The 20391-nt window shown below is 55.0% G+C and overlaps 1 long non-coding RNA gene across 1 annotated transcript in view; it reads right to left on the bottom strand.

Annotated features, from left to right (window-relative positions):
- Nucleotides 1–8514: 8514 nt before the first annotated feature.
- Nucleotides 8515–20391, bottom strand: part of LOC129528386 (uncharacterized) — a 74031-nt gene continuing 62154 nt past the window's right edge. Inside the window, exons 12-16 of the long non-coding RNA XR_010131261.1 lie at nt 12811–12868; nt 12485–12717; nt 11519–11709; nt 9397–9454; nt 8515–9275 (exon numbers count right to left, since the gene is read on the bottom strand). This is a non-coding gene — a long non-coding RNA (uncharacterized lncRNA). The remainder of the gene's footprint in view (nt 9276–9396; nt 9455–11518; nt 11710–12484; nt 12718–12810; nt 12869–20391) is intronic.

Genomic DNA, 20391 nt, shown 5'->3' with positions numbered 1-20391 from the left:
TGGAGGAGGTGATGCTTCACCTGAGCCATGAGGGATGAGTAGGAGTTGGCCAATGGCAAAGAGGGGCTGGGGGAGGTGACGATTCCAACCACAGGCCAACCAGCAGGTGCAGGCTTAGTGGCTGGTGTGATCCTGGGATAAGGGAAGGCCAAACTTGAAAGACTGTGCTCTTCAGGCTCTGAGCTAGGCTCCCAACATGGATCTAGATCCAATTACGGCCACACCTGACCAGGCCCATCATGTACATCTCGTCTGCGGCTGCTTTCCTACTTCAGAAGCAGACCCTATGGCCTGCACAGCTGAAAATATTTACTATCCAGCCCTTCTTTATAGAACAAGTTTGCAGATCTCTGGGCGAGTGCTGGGCCCAGGCATAACAAAGTTTCTTGGGTCTGCAGGGAAATTGGCTAATGAAAGGCCACGAGTGTGGAGTGTCCTTTATTCTGAGCTGGTGATGGGAGTGGCATTTGTCTAGATCATCCCCTTCTAACACGGATCAGGCACATGTCTCTGTCTTCGCAGCAGTGTGGGGTGCAAGACCTGCCCTCTGACATCAGTCTCCTCGGTTCAAATCCCAGCGTGCACTTCCCTGCTGTGTGGCCAGCTTATCTAACGTCTTTATGCCTCAGTTTGCTCATCTGTAAAATGGAGACAATGGTAGTATCCACCTCACAGCACAGTGTGCCTGGGGTGTAGGAGGTGCTCAGTAGATCATTATAGAAGGAGCAGATCCCTATGGTGGATTTTCTAGCTAACAGTACTGGCTTCTCTAAGACCCATTCTGGAATGAAACTGTCCTCAATTGGCTCATTTCCCTCCCTGCCTTTGGGAACAGAACATACAAATAGTCACTTAAACTTTTCTGAATAACCTGAGTCATTGCTATGGCCACGATGACTCTTCCGTATGTCACGGTCATGGTCCAGAGGCAAAAGGGGACACGAAGCAACCCCTGCACCAGAGGGTCCCGGGTGGCCCTCTTTTCGGTTTTCTTCATGTTTCTGCCTCTTCCTTTGACATCAGCCTGAAACTCCTATTAGATTACTTGTCTGTGTTGGCGCAGACAGCTCTCACCTATTCAATAATTGTTTCTCCCATGAGACCAGGTGATGATACTTGTTGGAACTGTGTGCAAACTAAGAGACAACAGGCCTTGAGTGGCTGGTGTGGTGCTCATGCCTGTCATGCCAGCAGTTTGGGAGGCCGAAGTGGATGGATCACTTGAGCTCAGGAGTTTGAGACCAGCCTGGCCAACATGGCAACAAAAACTACAAAAATGGCCGGGTGTGGTGGCTCACGCCTATAATCCCAGCACTTTGGGAGGCTGAGGCGGGTGGATCACTTGAGCCCAGGATTTCAAGACCGGCCTGGCCAACATGGAAACACCCATTTCTACAAAAAATAGAAAAATAGCCGGGAATGGTGGCGCATGCCTGTGGTCCCAGCTACTCGGGAGGCTGAGGTGGGAGGACCGCTTGAGCCCAGGAAGTTGAGGCTACAGTGAGTGTGACTGTGCCACTGTATCCAACCTGGGCGACAGAGCGAGATCCTGTCTCAAAAAAATAAATAAATACTAGGTCTTGAGTGAAGCCTGAGGCACGTTCTCCTGAGCAGGGTATGTGTGCAGCAGCAATGGCTATAGCTGGCCTTCAGCTGCCTGCATGCTAGCTGCCATCTCCACACCAGGCAGGTGAGGCTGCAGGAAGGGAGGTATATCCCACTGCTCCTGCAGCAATGAACACAGCCACAGCCCAAGATGCACCAATCTGTTATTCTCTGAAGCTGTTGGCTTTACATGAGAGTAAATGGATCTGCTGTTCAGGTCAGGCCTACCTGGGGTTTGTTCCCCCAGCGAATTAGCCCCCTGAGCACAGGGACCATGCCTTGGCCACACCTGTGAGACCCACAAACAGCAGATGCAGACACACATGGCTGGTCCATTCAAACCAACTTGCCCTCCAGGTGCTCCCAGGAGCTGGGATCTGGTGTGACACCCAAGTGTAAAAATGCACATTCTCATTTCTGCCTGTTTCCCAACCCCAGAGAAGGACAGCCAGAAGACAGAGCGGCTGCCTGCTCCCCCTGGGGCACCCAGCTCCTGGAGGGGAGGAGCCCCTGCACTGGCTCTACAGAAACCCCTGTCCAAGGAGGGCAGCGATCTTCTCCAACTGCCTGGGGGGAAAACTGACACCTGTCACCACCTCCTGGGAAGGAACAGCACACCCAGTGTGTCACCAGGAAGGGACTGATGAATTTCTTTGAACTCCACTGGAAGGTCTGTAAGAAATGATAGTTCATAAATAGAAGCTCAGTCACAATTTTGAGAGGCTGGTGAAGCTCTCTTACGGAGCACATGGCCCAAACTCTTCATTTCCCTTTAGAGAAATGAGGCTCAGAGAGGGGAGGTGAGCTGCTCAGCGTGGCCCAGCAGACCCAGGCACAGAATCTAGGCCTCTTCACTTCCATCCTGATAGTTTCTCCCTTAAAGCCTACTGGCTCCCAAGAAGTTTTTTTTTTTTTGAGACAGGGTCTTGTTCTGTTACCCAGGCTGGAGTACAGTGGTGCAATCACAGTTCAGCCTCCCAGGCTCAAACGATCCTCTCACCTCAGCCTCCCAAGTAGCTGGGACTACAGGCGCCCACCACCATGCCCGGCTAATTTAAAAAATATATTTACAAAAAAAGAGACAGTGGTGTGTGTGTGGGGGGGGGGCGGGGGGGTAGGTCTCACTACGTTGCTCAGGCTGGTCTTGAACTCCCGGGCTCAAGCAATCCTCCCGCCTTCAACTCCCAAAGTGCTGGGATTACAGGCACACACGGGCCACTCTGCCCTGGTCCAAAAAGCTTTTTTTTTTGGCCACTTTGTTTAGCTGAAATCTTAGGAGGATGCAACTAAGAAACAAAAAGAGAGAAAAGCAGAGTTGCTCTAGGGGAAGGAGAGTGGGGGCTCAGCCGCTGCCCTGGAGAGCCCTCAGAGTTGGAAAAGCACCTTGGGCTTGTGCTGGGCGTGAGGAGGGCCCTAAGGGCAGGAGAAGGTGCTTCTCTGTGAGCCACAGTGCCCTGCCCTTGGGGCGCTCCAATCACATGATCCCACGGAAGTTTACATCTTTGGAAAAATCATGAGGGTTGGTCACTAATGGGCCTTTGAGAGTTGTCACCCGCTTGTCGATAATTACAGAGCTTTAATGGGGCTAATTCAGAGAAAATCAAGCTCTAGCGCCTGTTGGCTCCTCTAAGGCCGAACACCCCCTGCTTGGCTGATGGAGACCTGACAGCATCATCATAACCTTGGTTTGCGCCTGGACTTTCCTGACACCCTTGGGAATAGGAAATCTGCCCTGATTTTTTTTTTTTTTTTTTTAAGAAAAATGTCAGGCTCTCAAATAGTTTAAAAAACAAAACAAAACAACTGTGGCAAGGACCATAGAAAATCATCAAGCTTGTGTTGAAAGCATTTTATAGTTGGGGAAACAGCCATTCAGCCAGGCCGGCACTGCAGGGGGGACAGAGAGAAACGAGCCATCATCCCTGCTTCCCAGGAGCTTAGAGACAAGTGTTAAGATTTTTATAAACATCTTCATTCATCTGCTTTAAATTGTTGAAAGGTTCTCCATCAACTCCTGGACTCAGTTCAGCCTCCTTGGTGTGGCATTCAAGACCTTGTGTGATATGACCGCTTTGGCCTCCTCATAGGTCTCTTCCCCTTCTTTGAGCCACTTGGCTCTATTGTTTTGCCTACACTGGGCTGAGTTTCTGACACTTCAGGACCTGTGTACACAGCTGTCCCTCTGCCAAGAGCACCTCCCTTTCCTCTTTTCCGTCAGCCCACCTCCTCCCTCCTCCCAGTCTTAGGGCTGAGCCCTCTCTGTGAGTGACCTCCACCAGCCAGAGCTTTCCATCTGGGTTCTTGCCTCCCTGTCCCTCGCTGTGGGGTCGCCTGTTTGTCTTGGTTTTGATGAACACCCTCAGGTCAGAGGTTGCCTCTCAGCATTCTTGTATCTCTGTGCCTAACACAGAGCCTGCCACATAGTTGGTGCCGTAACATCGAGTGCATTACAAATATCACAGGTCCAGGTAGAACATGACTGGGGCCAAAGAGGTTCTGGGCTCAAAGGAAGGGGCACCACAGCCCATGGGGGCTGGAATATGCCCCCTAACACGGAGAACCTTTGTGGTGGACTCAACACCTTGTCCTTGCTCCAGACCTGCACAGGCATCAGTCCTGACCCAGTCCTGGGTGAACCACACAGGGCAGGTTTAACACGGGCACGTGATCCAATTCTGGCCAACGAGACAAAAGGACAGGTCTCCTGGGGACTTCTGGGAGAGGTTTCCTCGCTCTTAAACTGAGACACGAGAAAAGGAATCGGTCCTTACCAATTCCTTACCCAGCCAATGACCTTATTGTTACATGTGATGCCTGGACCTGCAGCAGCCACCTTGGACCTGAGGGTCCTGCTTGGCTGATGGAGACTGACAGCGTCATTCTGACCTTGGTTTGCACCTGAACCTTCCTCACCCAGACACCCTTAGGAATAGGAAACGGGACTTGATTTTGCTCTACAAGGAAAAGCGCACAGCCACAAGCAAAGATGGAGAGAACCATCACCCTAACAGTGCTGAGGGGCTGCTGCATTGGTGCACCCTGGTGCAGCAAGACCTCAGCTGTCCTCATTGTTTAAGCCACTCTGAGTTGGTTATCTGTCACTTGCAACCCACGGCACTCTAGTGATTACAGCTTTGAAGAATGGACTGGGCTTCCACAGGTGGGTGCCGGGCAGGAGGGCCTCTCAGGTAGGGGCAGGCTCCCGAGGACAGGCTCAGGGAACCGGAGACCGAGAAGGCGCTGTCCTCTTCACTGCACGCACCCTGGACCAGTGCCGGCCCTGATCATGCAGCTCTTCCAGGCCCACTGCTTCTTCCCGTCCACTAGGCCACAGCCGCCTCCAGGCCCACTATGCACACATCTTCCCCTCCAAGGTTTGTTCTGCCCCTGCCCTGACTCCCAGCCCTGTGGGAGTCCTGACCGCACCTCACCTGGCTCAGACTCTTGACGCTGCCCTGGCTGCCCCACCACTGCCTCTGCCCGAGAGTCACGTGAGGCTGAGAGTAGGGGCAGGGGCAGCACTGGTGCCAGATGGGGGGCGGTCCAGTGGGAGGAGCCTCAGCCTCGCGGGCTGCTCCGTGGGACTGATGGCTACATGATATTCTGGGCACCTCACGGATCTTCAACTGCAGGTGAAACGGATGCTGGTGGTGGGTGCAGGGCCGCTGGGAGCTGCTGCATGGGTCCCAGAGGCTGGACTGGGGCAGGTGCCAATTGAAGCTGCTGGGGCAGCATGGGCAGGAGGTTCTGCACACAAACCTTGGAGAAGATGTGTGCATAGCGGGTCCACTGCTGCTGCCCCTGCCCTGACTCCCAGCCCTGCCTGGCCCCACCTCACCCTGCTCAGGCTCTGGTGCAACCCTTCCAAAAGCTATTTTCGGAAAATAGCTCCTGTTGGGGCTACAAGATGGAGTGGAAGAGGGCCTTGGGCCACAGGGAAGTGCCTGTGGACTAGGGGGAGTTCATGCACCCCTTCTTTCCCCAGAGGGGCTGGACTCAGGTGAGTATGGGGGTGGGGGCTCCTGCACTTCGACACAGGCAGCGGGAGGGTTTTCTCCCCATTCCCTCTGCACTCCCAACTTGAGCTATACTTTTTAAGAAAGTGATTCACCCTGCCTTTGCCCCCTTCCCCAGAACAGAACACGTTGATCATGGGCGATATTTTTCATTGTGCCAAAAAGTTGCCATGACCGTCATTAAACCTGTTTAACACCAAATAATAAGGAAAATAAAATAAAAAATTCGGGCTTGGTGCAGAAACTCACCCCAAATAAATCACCTACCAAAATATTTACATAATGGTGGAAATATTCCAAAATTCAATATTTTGGGATTTATACACAAAAGATAAACAAATTAGAGGCCAAGATGCTGCCGGAAGGGAAAAACGGGGCCTGGGAAGGCCGTTGTGAGGAATGAGCTGGGCCTAAAGAGGCCACTGGCAGGCGGGAGCTGGGCCTGCCGAAGCGGCCGAGAGGCAGGAGCTTTGGACTCGGGAGGCCGCAATGAGGCGAGAGCTAGCTGGGCATGGAGAGTCCGCTGTGAGTCCGCTGTGAGTCCGGGCCCGTGCAGGCCTTCGAGAGGCAGGAGGCCGGGCCTGCAAAGGCCCACTGGAGGTCAAGTTCTGAGCCTGAAGAGGCCACCAAAAGTCAAAAGCGGGGCCTGGGAAGGCCGCCAAGAGCCATGAGCTGGTCTGGGCTGAAAGAGGCCACTGGGAGGCAGGAGGAGCTGGGCCTGGAGAGGCTGACTCGAGGAAGTTTTGCACCTGGAGAGGCCACCGAGAGGACGGAGCTGGGCCCAGGGAGGCCGACTTGCTGCTCTTCCGGGCCCAATTCCAGGCCGACTTGACGACGACTTGGGCCTGCTGGGAGCTGGGCAGGAGCTGAGTCCAAAGACGTTGTTGGGAGGCCAGAGTCAGGCCTGGAGACGCAGCCGGGAGGAAGAGCTGGGCCTGGAGAGGATGCCGGGAGGCTGCAAGTGGGTCTGGAGAGGCCGATTTGAGGAGGCCCGGCCTCCGCCTCCCGCATGGCGGCCTCTGCAGGCACAGCTGTTTCTCCTGGCTGCATCTCCCGCCTCCCAGGAAGCTTTTTTGGCTCAGCTCCCGCCTGCGTTTGTACACCCCGAAGTTTCTGCAACCAAGCTCTTCAGACCCACATCCCGCCTCCCAGTACCTGAACAGTCCCAGCTCCGGCTGGAGAACAGAGTCTGTAGGCCCCGCTGTTGCCTCCCAGGGGTGTCTCCAGACCCAGCTCTCTCCCCACCACGACCTCCCAGGCCCAAGTCGCTGCCTGCCTCCCAGCAGCCTGCGTGCGACCCTGCTCCTCCCTCACGGTGGCCTGTTGAGGCAGGGGCTCACGCTGACCTCTCTCAGCGTGGGAGGGGCCGGTGTGAGGCAAGGGCTCACGCTGACCTCTCTCAGTGTGGGAGGGGCCGGTGTGAGGCAAGGGCTCACGCTGACCTCTGTCACCGTGGGAGGGGCCGGTGTGAGGCAAGGGCTCACACTGACCTCTCTCAGCGTGGGAGGGGATGGTGTGAGGCAAGGGGCTCACACTGACCTCTCTCAGCGTGGGAGGGGATGGTGTGAGGCAAGGGCTCACGCTGACCTCTGTCACCGTGGGAGGGGCCGGTGTGAGGCAAGGGCTCACGCTGACCTCTGTCACCGTGGGAGGGGCCGGTGTGAGGCAAGGGCTCACGCTGACCTCTCTCAGCGTGGGAGGGGCCGGTGTGAGGCAAGGGGCTCACACTGACCTCTCTCAGCGTGGGAGGGGATGGTGTGAGGCAAGGGCTCACGCTGACCTCTCTCAGCGTGGGAGGGGCCGGTGTGAAGCAAGGGGCTCCCATGGACCTCTGTCAGTGTGGGAGGGGCCTGTGTGAAGCAAGGGGCTTCCATGGACCTCTGTCAGTGTGGGAGGGGCCGGTGTGAGGCAAGGGCTCACGGAGACCTCTCTCAGCGTGGGAGGGGCCGGTGTGAAGCAAGGGGCTCCCATGGACCTCTGTCAGTGTGGGAGGTGCCGGTGTGAGGCAAGGGGCTCCCATGGACCTCTTGTCAGTGTGGGAGGGGCCGGTGTGAGGCAAGGGGCTCCCATGGACCTCTGTCAGTGTGGGAGGGGCCGGTGTGAGGCAAGGGGCTCATGCCGACCTCTCTCAGCGTGGGAGGGGCCGGTGTGAGGCAAGGGCTCACGCTGACCTCTCTCAGCGTGGGAGGGGCCGGTGTGAGGCAAGGGGCTCATGTTGACCTCTCTCAGCGTGGGAGGGGCCGGTGTGAGGCAAGGGGCTCATGTTGACCTCTCTCAGCGTGGAAGGGGCCGGTGTGAGGCAAGGGGCTCATGTTGACCTCTCTCAGCGTGGGAGGGGCCGGTGTGAGGCAAGGGCTCACGCCGACCTCTCTCAGCGTGGGAGGGGCCGGTGTGAGGCAAGGGGCTCACGCCGACCTCTCTCAGCGTGGGAGGGGCCGGTGTGAGGCAAGGGGCTGACGCTGACCTCTCTCACCGTGGGAGGGGCCGGTGTGAGGCAAGGGCTCACGCCGACCTCTCTCAGCGTGGGAGGGGCCGGTGTGAGGCAAGGGGCTGACGCTGACCTCTCTCACCGTGGGAGGGGCCGGTGTGAGTCAAGGGCTCACGCCGACCTCTCTCAGCATGGGAGGGGCCGGTGTGAGGCAAGGGCTCACGCTGACCTCTCTCAGCGTGGGAGGAGCCAGTGTCAGGCAAGGGGCTCACGCTGACCTCTCTCAGCATGGGAGGGGCCGGTGTGAGGCAAGGGCTCACGCTGACCTCTCTCAGCGTGGGAGGAGCCAGTGTGTGGCAGGGGCTCATGCCTCTGGGCAGGGTACCAGAGGCATGGGCATCAACAGGCCACCGTGAGGGAGGAGCTGGGCCGCATGCGGGCTGCTGGGAGGCAGGCAGGGACTTGGCCCCAGGTGGCCGCCGTGGGGGCAAGAGCTGGGCCTGGAGAGGCCCCTGGGAGGCAAGAGCGGGACCTGCAGAGGCCGTTCTCCAACCATTGCTGGGCCCGTACAGGCCACCGGGCGGCAGGAATGAGGCCCAAAGAACTTGGCTGGAGAAAGTTCGGGACCTACAAAGGCGGTTGGGAGCTGGGCAGGAGTTGAGCCAAAAGAGCTTGCTTACTTGCTGGGAGGCATGGCTGGGAGATGCCGACTTCAGGACAACTTGGGCCTGCAGAGGTCACCGGGAGGCCCAAGCTTGGCGTGGAGGAGCCCACCGACCGGAGACCATTTGGGTCCTGCAGGTGCCATTGGAGGGCAGGAGCTCATCGTGGAGGGGGCACCGTGAGGCCTGACCTGGGCCTGGGGAGCTTGGCTTGAGGAAGCTGTGGGCCGACCAAGGACGCCAGGAGATGGGTAGGCACTGAGTCCAAAGAGGTTGTTGAGAGGCAGGAGTCGGGCCTGGAGACGCAGCCAGGAAGAGGAGCTTGGCCCGGAGAGGACGCCTGGAGGGTGCAAGTGAGTCTGGAGAGGCCGACTTGAGGAGGTTCTCAGCCCGGAGAGGCCGCCGGAAGGGAAAAACTGGGACTGGAAAGGCTGTTGTGAGGAATGAGCCCCATGGGCCTGAAGAGGCCACTGGCAGGCGGGAGCTGGGTGTGTAGAAGCTGCTGAAAGGTTGGGAGCTTGGCTTGGGGGGTCCACAGTGAGGCAGATGCTGGGCCTGAAGAATCTGCTTAAAAAGATTTAAGCACATTTACATTTATTAGGCACTTTATTTCCATTATTACATATATATAAATATATATACGTATTATATATCCAATATATAATAAAATGATTATACAACTCACCATAATGTAGAATCAGTGGGCGTGTTAAGCTTGTTTTCCTGAAACGGGATGGTCCCACCTGAGCGTGATGGGAGAAAGTGACAGATCAATAGGTATTAGATTCTCATAAGCACAGCGCAACCTAGATCCCTCACATGCACGGTTCACAACAGGGTGCGTTCTCCTATGAGAATCTAATGCTGCTGCTCATCTGAGAAGGTGGAGCTCAGGCGGGAATGTGAGCAAAGGGGAGTGGCTGTAAATACAGACGAAGCTTCCCTCACTCCCTCACTCGACACCACTCACCTCCTGCTGTGTGGCTCCCTACGGCTCCATGGCTCAGGGGTTGGGGACCCCTGCTCAAGTGCATCCAAAGCGACCCTTCCCACACCAGTCTTCATAGTGGTCAAGGGCAGCAACCACTTAGCTCCCAAGGCATGTGCCTCAGCTTGCATTTTGTCACAATCAACAGTAAGTGGTAGCTTGAGTCACTGTGAGGTCACTTCCTGGAAATCACCAGCATCCCATTTCCCACTGGCAAAGAGCTCAGCACTGCCCCCTGGGAAACCAAACCTATGCCCAAATCCCATCTGTGTGGGTTTATCTCCTGGGACCCTTCCTAACATATTAGTCAGAGTCCAATCAGGAAGCATAAACCACTCAAAAGTTTAAAGTGGTAAAATTTAATACGGAGAATTATTCATTATAACAGGTGAACAGCATAATGAGAGATTGGCTAGCACAAAGTAAAGAGAACTCTAGAGAATACAGGACTAGCCCAGGCCAGGCATGGTGGCTCATGCCTGAAATTCCAGCAATTTGAGAAGCTAATGCAGGAGGATTGCTTAAGGCCAGGAGCTAGAGACCGGTCTGGACAGCACAGTGAGAACCTGTCTCTATCCAAAAGAAGAAAAAAGTTAGCTGGGAGTGGTGGTGCACACTTGTAGTCCCAGCTACTCGGAATGCTGAAGTTTGAGCCTGGGAGGTCAAGGCTGCAGCGAGGCATGATTATGCCACTACAGTCCAGCCTGGGACAGAGCAAGACCCTGTCTCAAAGAACAAAACAACAACAACCATTTACAGACAGAAAAGAGATAGAGCTAATAAGCTAAGGAAAGATGTTGAAATGTGACAAGTAAAGTAATATGAGGTCTTTTATCTATTTAAAATAATCAAACAAAAAATGACTTACTAAATTATAATACCCTGTGCTGGCAAAGGTGCAGTGAAATGGGCACTTTCTTATACTATGAGGGGTGTTTATATTGTGTATAAGCCTTTCCGGGTAAAGCTTGTCAATTTTTTAAAATAATGGAGACAGGGTCTCACCATACTGCCATACTGCCTCCTCCAACTCTTGGCCTCAAGCAATCCTCCTCTCTTAGCCTCCCAAAGTGCTAAGAGTATAGCTGGGAGGCACCCAAAACCCTGTCAATTTACATCAAGGGTAATGAGAATGTCCATTCACCATGACTCACAGTAATCTTACTTCTGGGGAGACAATTCAATCTAAACAAAAGGTCATCTGTACACACACAGTAAAAATCTGGGAGTAACTGAAGACAGAGTTGGTAAGTGAAATAAGAAACAGTTCTAAGAAATTAAACTATGGTATCAATAGGCACCTGGTATAAAAGGTCAGTTGATGTTGCTGCTACTTTTTTCTTGTTTTGAGACAGGGACTCACTCTGTCACCCAGGCTGGAGTGCAGAGGCCTGATCATGACTCACTGCAGTCTCAGCCTCCCTGGGCTTGAGTGATCCTCCCACCTCAGCCTCCCAAGTAGCTGGGACTACAGGAACGTGCCACCACACTAGGCTAATTCATGTATTTTTCTGTAGGGATGGTGACTCCCCCTTTGTTTCCAAGGCCTATCGCAAACTCTTGGCCTCAAGCCATCCTCCTGCCTCAGCCTCCCAAAGTGTTGCGATTACCAGTGTGAGCCACCACACCTGGCCAGCTGCTACTTTTAGCAATATTATTATTATTCTTCCACTCCATTAAAAATTATTATTTTCAAGGCTATGCAACAGTATGTATCCTACAGTGTAATTGTAAAAACATAAACAGTTGCCATCCCTCAGTATACAGAATTAGTTACAGCCCCCCATCTCTGCATATACCAAAATCCATGCTTACTCACGTTTCGCTGTCACCCCTCTGGAATCCACGTATACGAAAATACCAAATATTAGTTGGGCATAGTGGCAAGCACCTGTAGTCTCAGCCACGTGGGAGGTTGAGATGGGAGGATCGCTTCAGCCTGGAAGGTTGAGGCTGCAGTCAGCTACGATAGCACTACTACCCTCCAGCCTCGGACAACAGAGGGAGACCCTGTCTCAGAAAAAGGAAAACAAAATAAAACAGGTTAGAAATTGTAATCAGGTCTGTTGGGCAAAATTCCATATAAGCAAAGTATAAATTAATGAAGCAAATCGTGATAAATTAGTACGATTGACTTTCTGGAGTTTCTGACAATAAAAGTAAGGAAAATGCAGAACACAAAGACAGAGAGTAAAAAGAGAAATTAGGAAAGCATTCTACATGTTTAATAGGAAGACACTGGCCGTGTTCGTGCAGCAGCAGTATGTCGTGACATGACATACTTTGGAGAGAAGTTAACAGATGAGGAAGTTGATAAAAATCATCAGAGAAGCGAAATACTGGTAGCGACACTCAAGGAAACCACGAAATTTCCATAACTTATGTGAGCAAAGTGGGAATATTGTACAGTGTGTGTTGAAGTTCCTATACAACATTGTTTATCTGCCGTTTGTTTGTTTGTAAGGAATGTATATACTAAAAGTTCTTCTTGCTGTCAAAAGAATATGTGTGAATAAGTCATTTTAACTTATTCTTCTGTTTTTCTTTTATCTTCCTGCCATCATCCCACAGCCTTACTTTAGAAATTTTTTCTTTAGAAAATTGAACAAGTGCCCCTTGTGGTGGCACATACCTCGAGGATGGGAGGCAGGGGTGGAAGGGTCACTTGAGGCCATTAGTTTGACAGCAGCCTGGCCAACAAAGTGAGACCCCATGTCTGCAAAACAATTTAAAAATTAGCCAAGTATCGTCATGTATACCTACAGTCCCAGCTACCTCAACTTACGGAGAAAGTTCAGGGCCTGGAGAGAAGGCTGGGCGGCAGGAGCTGGGTCTAAAGAGGCCATTGTAACGATGGAGCTGTGCCTGTGGAGGCTGTTGTGAGGCAGTAGGCTCATCTGCAGAGACTGCCGTGAGGTAGGGTATGGGCCTAAATAGGCCATTGTGAGTCATGAGCTTGGTCTGTAGAGGCTGACTGGAGAGAGTTCTGGGCCTGGCGAGGCTGCCGGGAGGTAGGAGCTGGGCCAAAAGATTTAAGCACATTTACGTTGATTAGGCACTTCATTTCCATTATTACACCGGAATATATAATAAAATAATTATAGAACTCACCATAATGTAGAATCAGTGGGCGTGTTAAGCTTGTTTTCCTGAAACTGGGTGGTCCCACCTGAGCGTGATGGGAGAAAGTGACAGATCAATAGGTATTAGATTCTCATAAGCACAGCGCAACCTAGATCCCTCACATGCACGGTTCACAACAGGGTGCGTTCTCCTATGAGAATCTAATGCTGCTGCTCATCTGAGAAGGTGGAGCTCAGGCGGGAATGTGAGCAAAGGGGAGTGGCTGTAAATACAGACGAAGCTTCCCTCACTCCCTCACTCGACACCACTCACCTGCTGTGTGGCTCCTTACGGCTCCATGGCTCAGGGATTGGGGACCCCTGCTCAAGTGCATCCAAAGCGACCCTTCCCACACCAGTCTTCATAGTAGTCAAGGGCAGCAACCACTTAGCTCCCAAGGCATGTGCCTCAGCTGGCATTTCATCACAATCAACAGTAAGTGGTAGCTTGAGTCACTGTGAGGTAACTTCCTGGAAATCACCCTAACCCTGGGCCCTGACCCTAAAACCCTAACCCTGGGCCATGACCCTAAAACCCTAACACTGGGTCCTGACCCTAAAACCCTAACCCTGGGCCCTGACCCTAAAACCCTAACACTGGGCCCTGACCGTAAAAACCTAACCCTGGTACCAGGCCCTGACCCTAAAACCCTAACCCTGGGACATGGCACTGAGCCTAAAACCCTAACCCTGGGCCCTTGCGCTGAGCCTAATACCCTAACTGTGGGCCCTGGCCCTGACGGTAAAACCCTAACCATGGGACCTGGCCCTAAAAGAACCCTAACCCTGGGACCTGGCCGTGACCCTAAAACAAGCCTAAACCTGGGCCCTAGCCCTGACCCTAAAACAACCCTAACCCTGGGCCCTGGCCCTGACCCTAAAACACGCCTAACCCTGGGCCCTGGACCTGACCCTAAAACGACCCTAACCCTGGGCACTGACCCTAAAACAACCCTAACCCTGGGCCCTGACGCTAAAACAACCCTAACCCTGGGCCCTGATCCTAAAACAAGCCTAACCCTGGGCCCCGACCCTAAAAAAACCCTAAACCTTGGCCCAGGCACTAAAACAACCCTAACCCTGGGCCCTGGCCCTGAACCTAAAACAACCCAAACGCTTGGCCCTGGCCCTGACCCTAAAACAAGCCTAACCCTGGACCCTGGCCCTGACCCTAAAACAACCCTAACCCTGGGCCCTGGCCCTGACCCTAAAACAAGCCTAACCCTGGGCCCTGGCCCTGACCCTAAAACAACCCTAACCCTGGGCCCTGGTCCTGATCCTAAACCAAGCCTAACCCTGGGCCCTGGCCCTGACCCTACAACAACCCTAACCCAGGGCCCTGGCCCTGACCCTAAAACAACCCTATCCCTGGGCCCTGGCCCTGACCCTAAAACAAACGTATCCCTTGGCCCTGGACCTGACCTAAAACAACCCTAACCCTGGGCCCAGGCCCTGACCCTAAAACACCCATAAACCTGGGCCCTGGCCCTGACCCTAAAACAACCCTAATCCTGGGCCCTGGCCCTGACCTAAATCAACCCTGACCCTGGGCCCTAGCACTAAAACAAGGCTAACCTTGGGCCCAGGTCCTGCGCCCAAAACAACCCTAACCCTGGGCCCTAGCCCTGACCCTCAAACAACCCTAACGCTGGGCCCTGGCCCTGACCCTAAAACAACCCTAACCCTGGGCCCTGTCCCTGACCCTAAAACAAGCCTAACGCTCGGCCCTGGCCCTGACCCTAAAACAAGCCTAACCCTGGGCCCTGGACCTGACCCTAAAACAAGCCTAAACCTGGGCCCTGGCCCTGACACTAAAACAAACCTAATCCTGGGCCCTGGCCCTGACCTAAAACAACCCTAACCCTGGGCCCTGGCCCTAACCCTAAAACAAGCCTAAACCTGGGCCATGGCCCTGACCCTAAAACAAGCCTATCCCTGGGACCTGGCCCTGACCCTAAAAGAACCCTAACCCTGGGCCCTGTCCTTGACCCTAAAACAAGCCTAATCCTGGGCCCTGGCCCTGACCCTAAAACAAGCGTATCCGTGGGCCCTGGACCTGAACCTAATACAAGCCTAATACTTGGCCCTGGCCCTGACCCTAAAACAAGCCTAAACCTGGGCCCTAGCCCTGACCCTAAAACAACCCTAACCCTAGGCCCTGGCCCTGACCCTAAAACAAGCCTAAACCTGGGCCCTGGCCCTGACCCTAAAACAACCCTAACCCGGGGCCCTAACCCTGACCCTAAAACAACCCTAACCCTGGGACCTGGCTCTGACCCTAAAACAAGCCTAACCCTGGGACCTGGCCCTGACCCTAAAACAAGCCTAACCCTGGGCCCAGGTCCTGACCCTAAAACAATCCTAACCCTGGGCCCTGGCCCTGACCCTAAAACAACCCTAACCCTGGGCCCTGGCCCTGAACTTAAAACAACCCTAACCCTGGGTCCTGGACCTTACCCTAAAACAACCCTAAACCTGGGCCCTGGCCCTGACCCTAAAACAACCCTAACCCTGGGCCCTGGCCCTGACCCTAAAACAAGCCTAACCCTGGGCCCTGGCCCTGACCCTAAAACAACCCTAACCCTGGGCCCTGACACTGACCCTAAAACAAACCTATCCCTGGGCCCTGACCCTGACCCTAAAATAAACCCAACCATAGGCACTAACCCTAAAACAATCCTAACCCTGGGCCCTGACCCTAAAACAACCCTAACCCTGGGACCTGGCCCTGACCAAAAACAACCCTAACCCTGGGCCCTGGCCCTAACCCTGACCCTAAGACAACCCTAACCCTGGGCCCTGGCTCTGACCCTAAAACAAGCCTAACCCTGGGCCCTGGCCCTGACCCTAAAACAAGCCTAAACCTGGGCCCAGGTCCTGACCCTAAAACAATCCTAACCCTGGGCCCTGGCCCTGACCTTAAAACAACCCTAACCCTAGGCCCTGGCCCTGAACTTAAAACAACCCTAACCCTGGGCCCTGGACCTTACCCTAAAAGAAGCCTAACCCTGGGCCCTGGCCCTGACCCTAAAACAAGCCTAACCCTGGGCCCTGGCCCTGACCCTAAAACAACCCTCACCATGGGCCCTGGCCTTGACCCTAAAACAACCCTATCCCTGGGCCCTGGCCCTGACCCTAAAACAAGCCTAACCCTGGGCCCTGGCCCTGACCCTAAAACAAGCCTAACCCTGGGCCCTGGCCCTGACCCTAAAACAAGCCTAACCCTGGGCCCTGGCCCTGACCCTAAAACAACCCTAACCCTGGGCCCTGTCCCTGACCCTAAAACAAGCCTAACCCTGGGCCCTGGCCCTGACCCTAAAACAAGCCTAACCCTGGGCCCTGCCCTGACCGTAAAACAACCCTAACGCTGGGCCCTGTCCCTGACCCTAAAACACCCCTAAACCTGGGCCCTGGCCCTGACCTTAAAACAACCCTAATGCTGGGCCCTGGCACTGACCTAAAACAACCCTGACCCTGGGCCCTGGCCCTGACCCTAAAACAACCCGAACCCTCGGCCCTGGCACTAAAACAAGCCTAACCCTGGGCCCTGGCCCTGACACTAAAACAACCCTTACACTGGACCCTGGCCCTGACCCTAAAACAACCCTAACCCTGGGCCCTGGCCCTGACACTGAAACAACCCTTACCCAGGGCCCTGGCCCTGACCCTAAAACACCCCTAAAACTGGGCCCTGTCAATGACCCTAAAACAACCCTAATGCTGGGCCCTGGCCCTGACCTAAAACAACCCTGACCCTGGACCCTGGCCCTGACCCTAAAACAACCCTAAACCAGGGCCCAGGCACTAAAACAAGCCTAACCCTGGGCCCAGGTCCTGAACCTAAAACAACCCTAACCCTGGGCCCTGGCCCTGACCCTAAAACAACCCTAACCCTGGGCCCTGGCACTAAAACAAGCCTAACACTGGGCCCAGGTCCTGACCCTAAAACAAGCCTAACCCTGGGCCCTGGCCCTGACCCTAAAACAAGCCTAACCCTGGGCCCTGGCCCTGACCCTAAAACAACCCTAACTCTGGGCCCTGTCCCTGACCCTAAAACAAGCCTAACCCTGGGCCCTGGCCCTGACCCTAAAACAAGCCTAACCCTGGGCCCAGGTCCTGACCCTAAAACAATCCTCACCCTGGGCCCTGGCCCTGACCCTAAAACAACCCTAACCCTGGGCCCTGGCCCTGAACTTAAAACAACCCTAACCCTGGGCCCTGGACCTTACCCTAAAACAACCCTAAACCTGGGCCCTGGCCCTGACCCTAAAACAACCCAAACCCTGGGCCCTGGCCCTGACCCTAAAACAAGCCTAACCGTGGGCCCTGGCCCTGACCCTAAAACAACCCTAAACCTGGGCCCTGACCCTGACCCTAAAACAAACCTAACCCTGGGCCCTGACCCTCACCCTAAAATAAACCCAACCATGGGCACTAACACTGAAACAATCCTAACCCTGGGCCCTGACCCTAAAACAACCCTAACCCAGGGACCTGGCCCTGACCTAAAACAACCCTAACCCTGGGCCCTGGCCCTGACCTAAAACAACCGTAACCCTGGGCCCTGGCCCTGACCCTAAAACAAGCCTAACCCTGGGACCTGGCCCTGACCTAAAACAACCCTAACCCTGGGCCCTGGCCCTCACTTAAAACAAGCCAAACCCTGGGCCCTGGACCTGACCCTAAAACAATCCTAACCCTGGGCCCTGACCCTAAAACAACCCTAACCCTGGGCCCTGGCCCTGACACTGAAACAACCCTTACACTGGACCCTGGCCCTGACCCTAAAACAACCCTAACCCTGGGCCCTGGACCTGACACTGAAACAACCCATAGCCTGGGCCCTGGCCCTGACCCTAAAACACCCCTAAACCTGGGCCCTGTCCCTGACCCTAAAACAACCCTAATGCTGGGCCCTGGCCCTGACCTAAAACAACCCTGACCCTGGGCCCTGGCCCTGACCTAAAACAACCCTAAACCTGGGCCCTGGCCCTGACCCTAAAACAACCCTAACCCTGGGCCCTGGCACTAAAACAAGCCTAACCCTGGGCCCAGGTCCTGAACCTAAATCAACCCTAACCCTGGGCCCTGGCCATGACCCGAAAACAACCCTAACCCTGGGCCCTGGCACTAAAACAAGCCTAACACTTGGCCCAGGTCCTGACCCTAAAATAAGCCTAACCCTGGGCCCTGGCCCTGACCCTAAAACAAGCCTAACCCTGGGCCCTGGCCCTGACCCTAAAACAACCCTAACCCTGGGCCCTGTCCCTGACCCTAAAACAAGCCTAACGCTCGGCCCTGGCCCTGACCCTAAAAGAAGCCTAACCGTGGGCCCTGGCCCTGACCCTAAAACAAGCCTAAACCTGGGCCCTAGCCCTGACCCTAAAACAACCCTAACCCTGGGCCCTGGCCCTGACCCTAAAACAACCCTAACCCTGGGACCTGGCCCTGACCTAAAACAACCCTAACCCTGGGCCCTGTCCCTGACATAAAACAACCCTAAACCTGGGCCCTGGCCCTGAACCTAAAACAAGCCTAACCCTGGGCCCTCGCCCTGACCCTAAAAAAACCCTAACCCTGGGCCCTGGCCCTAACCCTGACCCTAAGACAACCCTAACCCTGGGCCCTGGCTCTGACCCTAAAACAAGCCTAACCCTGGGCCCTGGCCCTGACCCTAAAACAAGCCTAAACCTGGGCCCAGGTCCTGACCCTAAAACAATCCTAACCCTGGGCCCTGGCCCTGACCTTAAAACAACCCTAACCCTAGGCCCTGGCCCTGAACTTAAAACAACCCTAACCCTGGGCCCTGGACCTTACCCTAAAAGAAGCCTAACCCTGGGCCCTGGCCCTGACCCTAAAACAAGCCTAACCCTGGGCCCTGGCCCTGACCCTAAAACAACCCTAACGCTGGGCCCTGGCCCTTACCCTAAAACAACCCTAACCCTCGGCCCTGGCCCTGACCCTAAAACAACCCTAATCCTGGGCCCTGGCGCTGACCTAAAACAAGCCTAACCCTGGGCCCTGGCCCTGACCCTAAAACAACCCTAACCGTGGGCCCTGGCAGTAAAACAAGCCTCACACTGGGCCCAGATCCAGACCCTAAAACAACCCTAACCCTGGGCCCTGGCCCAGACCCTAAAACAGGCCTAACCCTGGGCCCTGGCCCTGACCCTAAAACAACCCTAACCCTGGGCCCTATCCCTGACCCTAAAACAAGCCTAACGCTCGGCCCTGGCCCTGACCCTAAAACAAGCCTAAACCTGGGCCCTGGCCCTGACCCTAAAACAAGCCTAAACCTGGGCCCTGGCCCTGACCCTAAAACAACCCTAACCCTGGGCCCTGGCCCTAACCCTAAAACAACCCTAACCCTGGGCCCTGGCACTAAAACAAGCCTAACCCTGGGCCCTGGCCCTGACCCTAAAACAAGCCTAATCCTGGGCCCTGGCCCTGAACCTACAACAACCCTAACGCTGGGCCCTGGCCCTGACCCTAAAACAAGCCTAACCCTGGTCCCTGGCCCTCACCCTAAAACAACCCTAACCGTGGGCCCTGGCCCTAACCCTAAAACAAGCCTAACCCTGGGCCCTGACCCTGACCCTAAAACAACCCTAACCCTGGGCCCTGGCCCTGACCCTAAAACAACCCTATCCCTGAGCCCTGGCCATGTCCTAAAACAACCCTAACCCTGGGCAGTGACCCTAAAATAACCATAACCCTGGGCCCTGGCACTAACCCTAAAACAACCCTAACCCTGGACCCTGGCCCTGACCTAAAACAACCCTGACCCTGGGCCCTGGCCATGACCCTAAAACAACCCTAACACTGGGCCCTGGCACTAAAATAAGCCTAAACCTGGGCCCAGGTCCTGAGCCTAAAACGACCCTAACCCTGCGCCTTGGCCCTGACCCTAAAACAACCCTAACGCTGGGCCCTGGCCCTGACCCTAAAACAACACTAATCCTGGGCCCTGGCAATGACCCTAAAACAAGCCTAACCCTGGGCCCTGGCCCTGACCCAAAAACAAGCCTAACCCTGGGCCCTGGCCATGACCCTAAAACAAGCCTAACCCTGGGCCCTGGCCCTGACCATAAAACAACCCTAACCCTGGGCCCTGTCCATGACCCTAAAACAACCCTAACCCTCGGCCCTGGCCCTGACCCTAAAACAACCCTAATCCTGGGCCCTGGCGCTGACCTAAAACAAGCCTAACCCTGGGCCCTGGCCCTGACCCTACAACAACCCTAACCCTGGGCCCTGGCAGTAAAACAAGCCTCACACTGGGCCCAGGTCCAGACCCTAAAACAACCCTAACCCTGGGCCCTGGCCCAGACCCTAAAACAGGCCTTACCCTGGGCCCTGGCCCTGACCCTAAAACAACCCTAACCCTGGGCCCTATCCCTGAACCTAAAACAAGCCTAACGCTCGGCCCTGGCCCTGACCCTAAAACAAGCCTAACCCTGGGCCCTGGCCCTGACCCTAAAACAAGCCTAAACCTGGGCCCTGGCCCTGACCCTAAAACAACCCCAACCCTGGGCCCTGGCCCTGACCCTAAAACAACCCTAACCCTGGG

Source organism: Gorilla gorilla, chromosome 17 (assembly GCF_029281585.2).
Source record: "Gorilla gorilla gorilla isolate KB3781 chromosome 17, NHGRI_mGorGor1-v2.1_pri, whole genome shotgun sequence".
Lineage (NCBI taxonomy): Eukaryota > Metazoa > Chordata > Mammalia > Primates > Hominidae > Gorilla > Gorilla gorilla.
The sequence above is the reverse complement of the archived record's forward strand: the minus strand, read 5'-3'. Positions and strand labels throughout refer to the sequence as shown.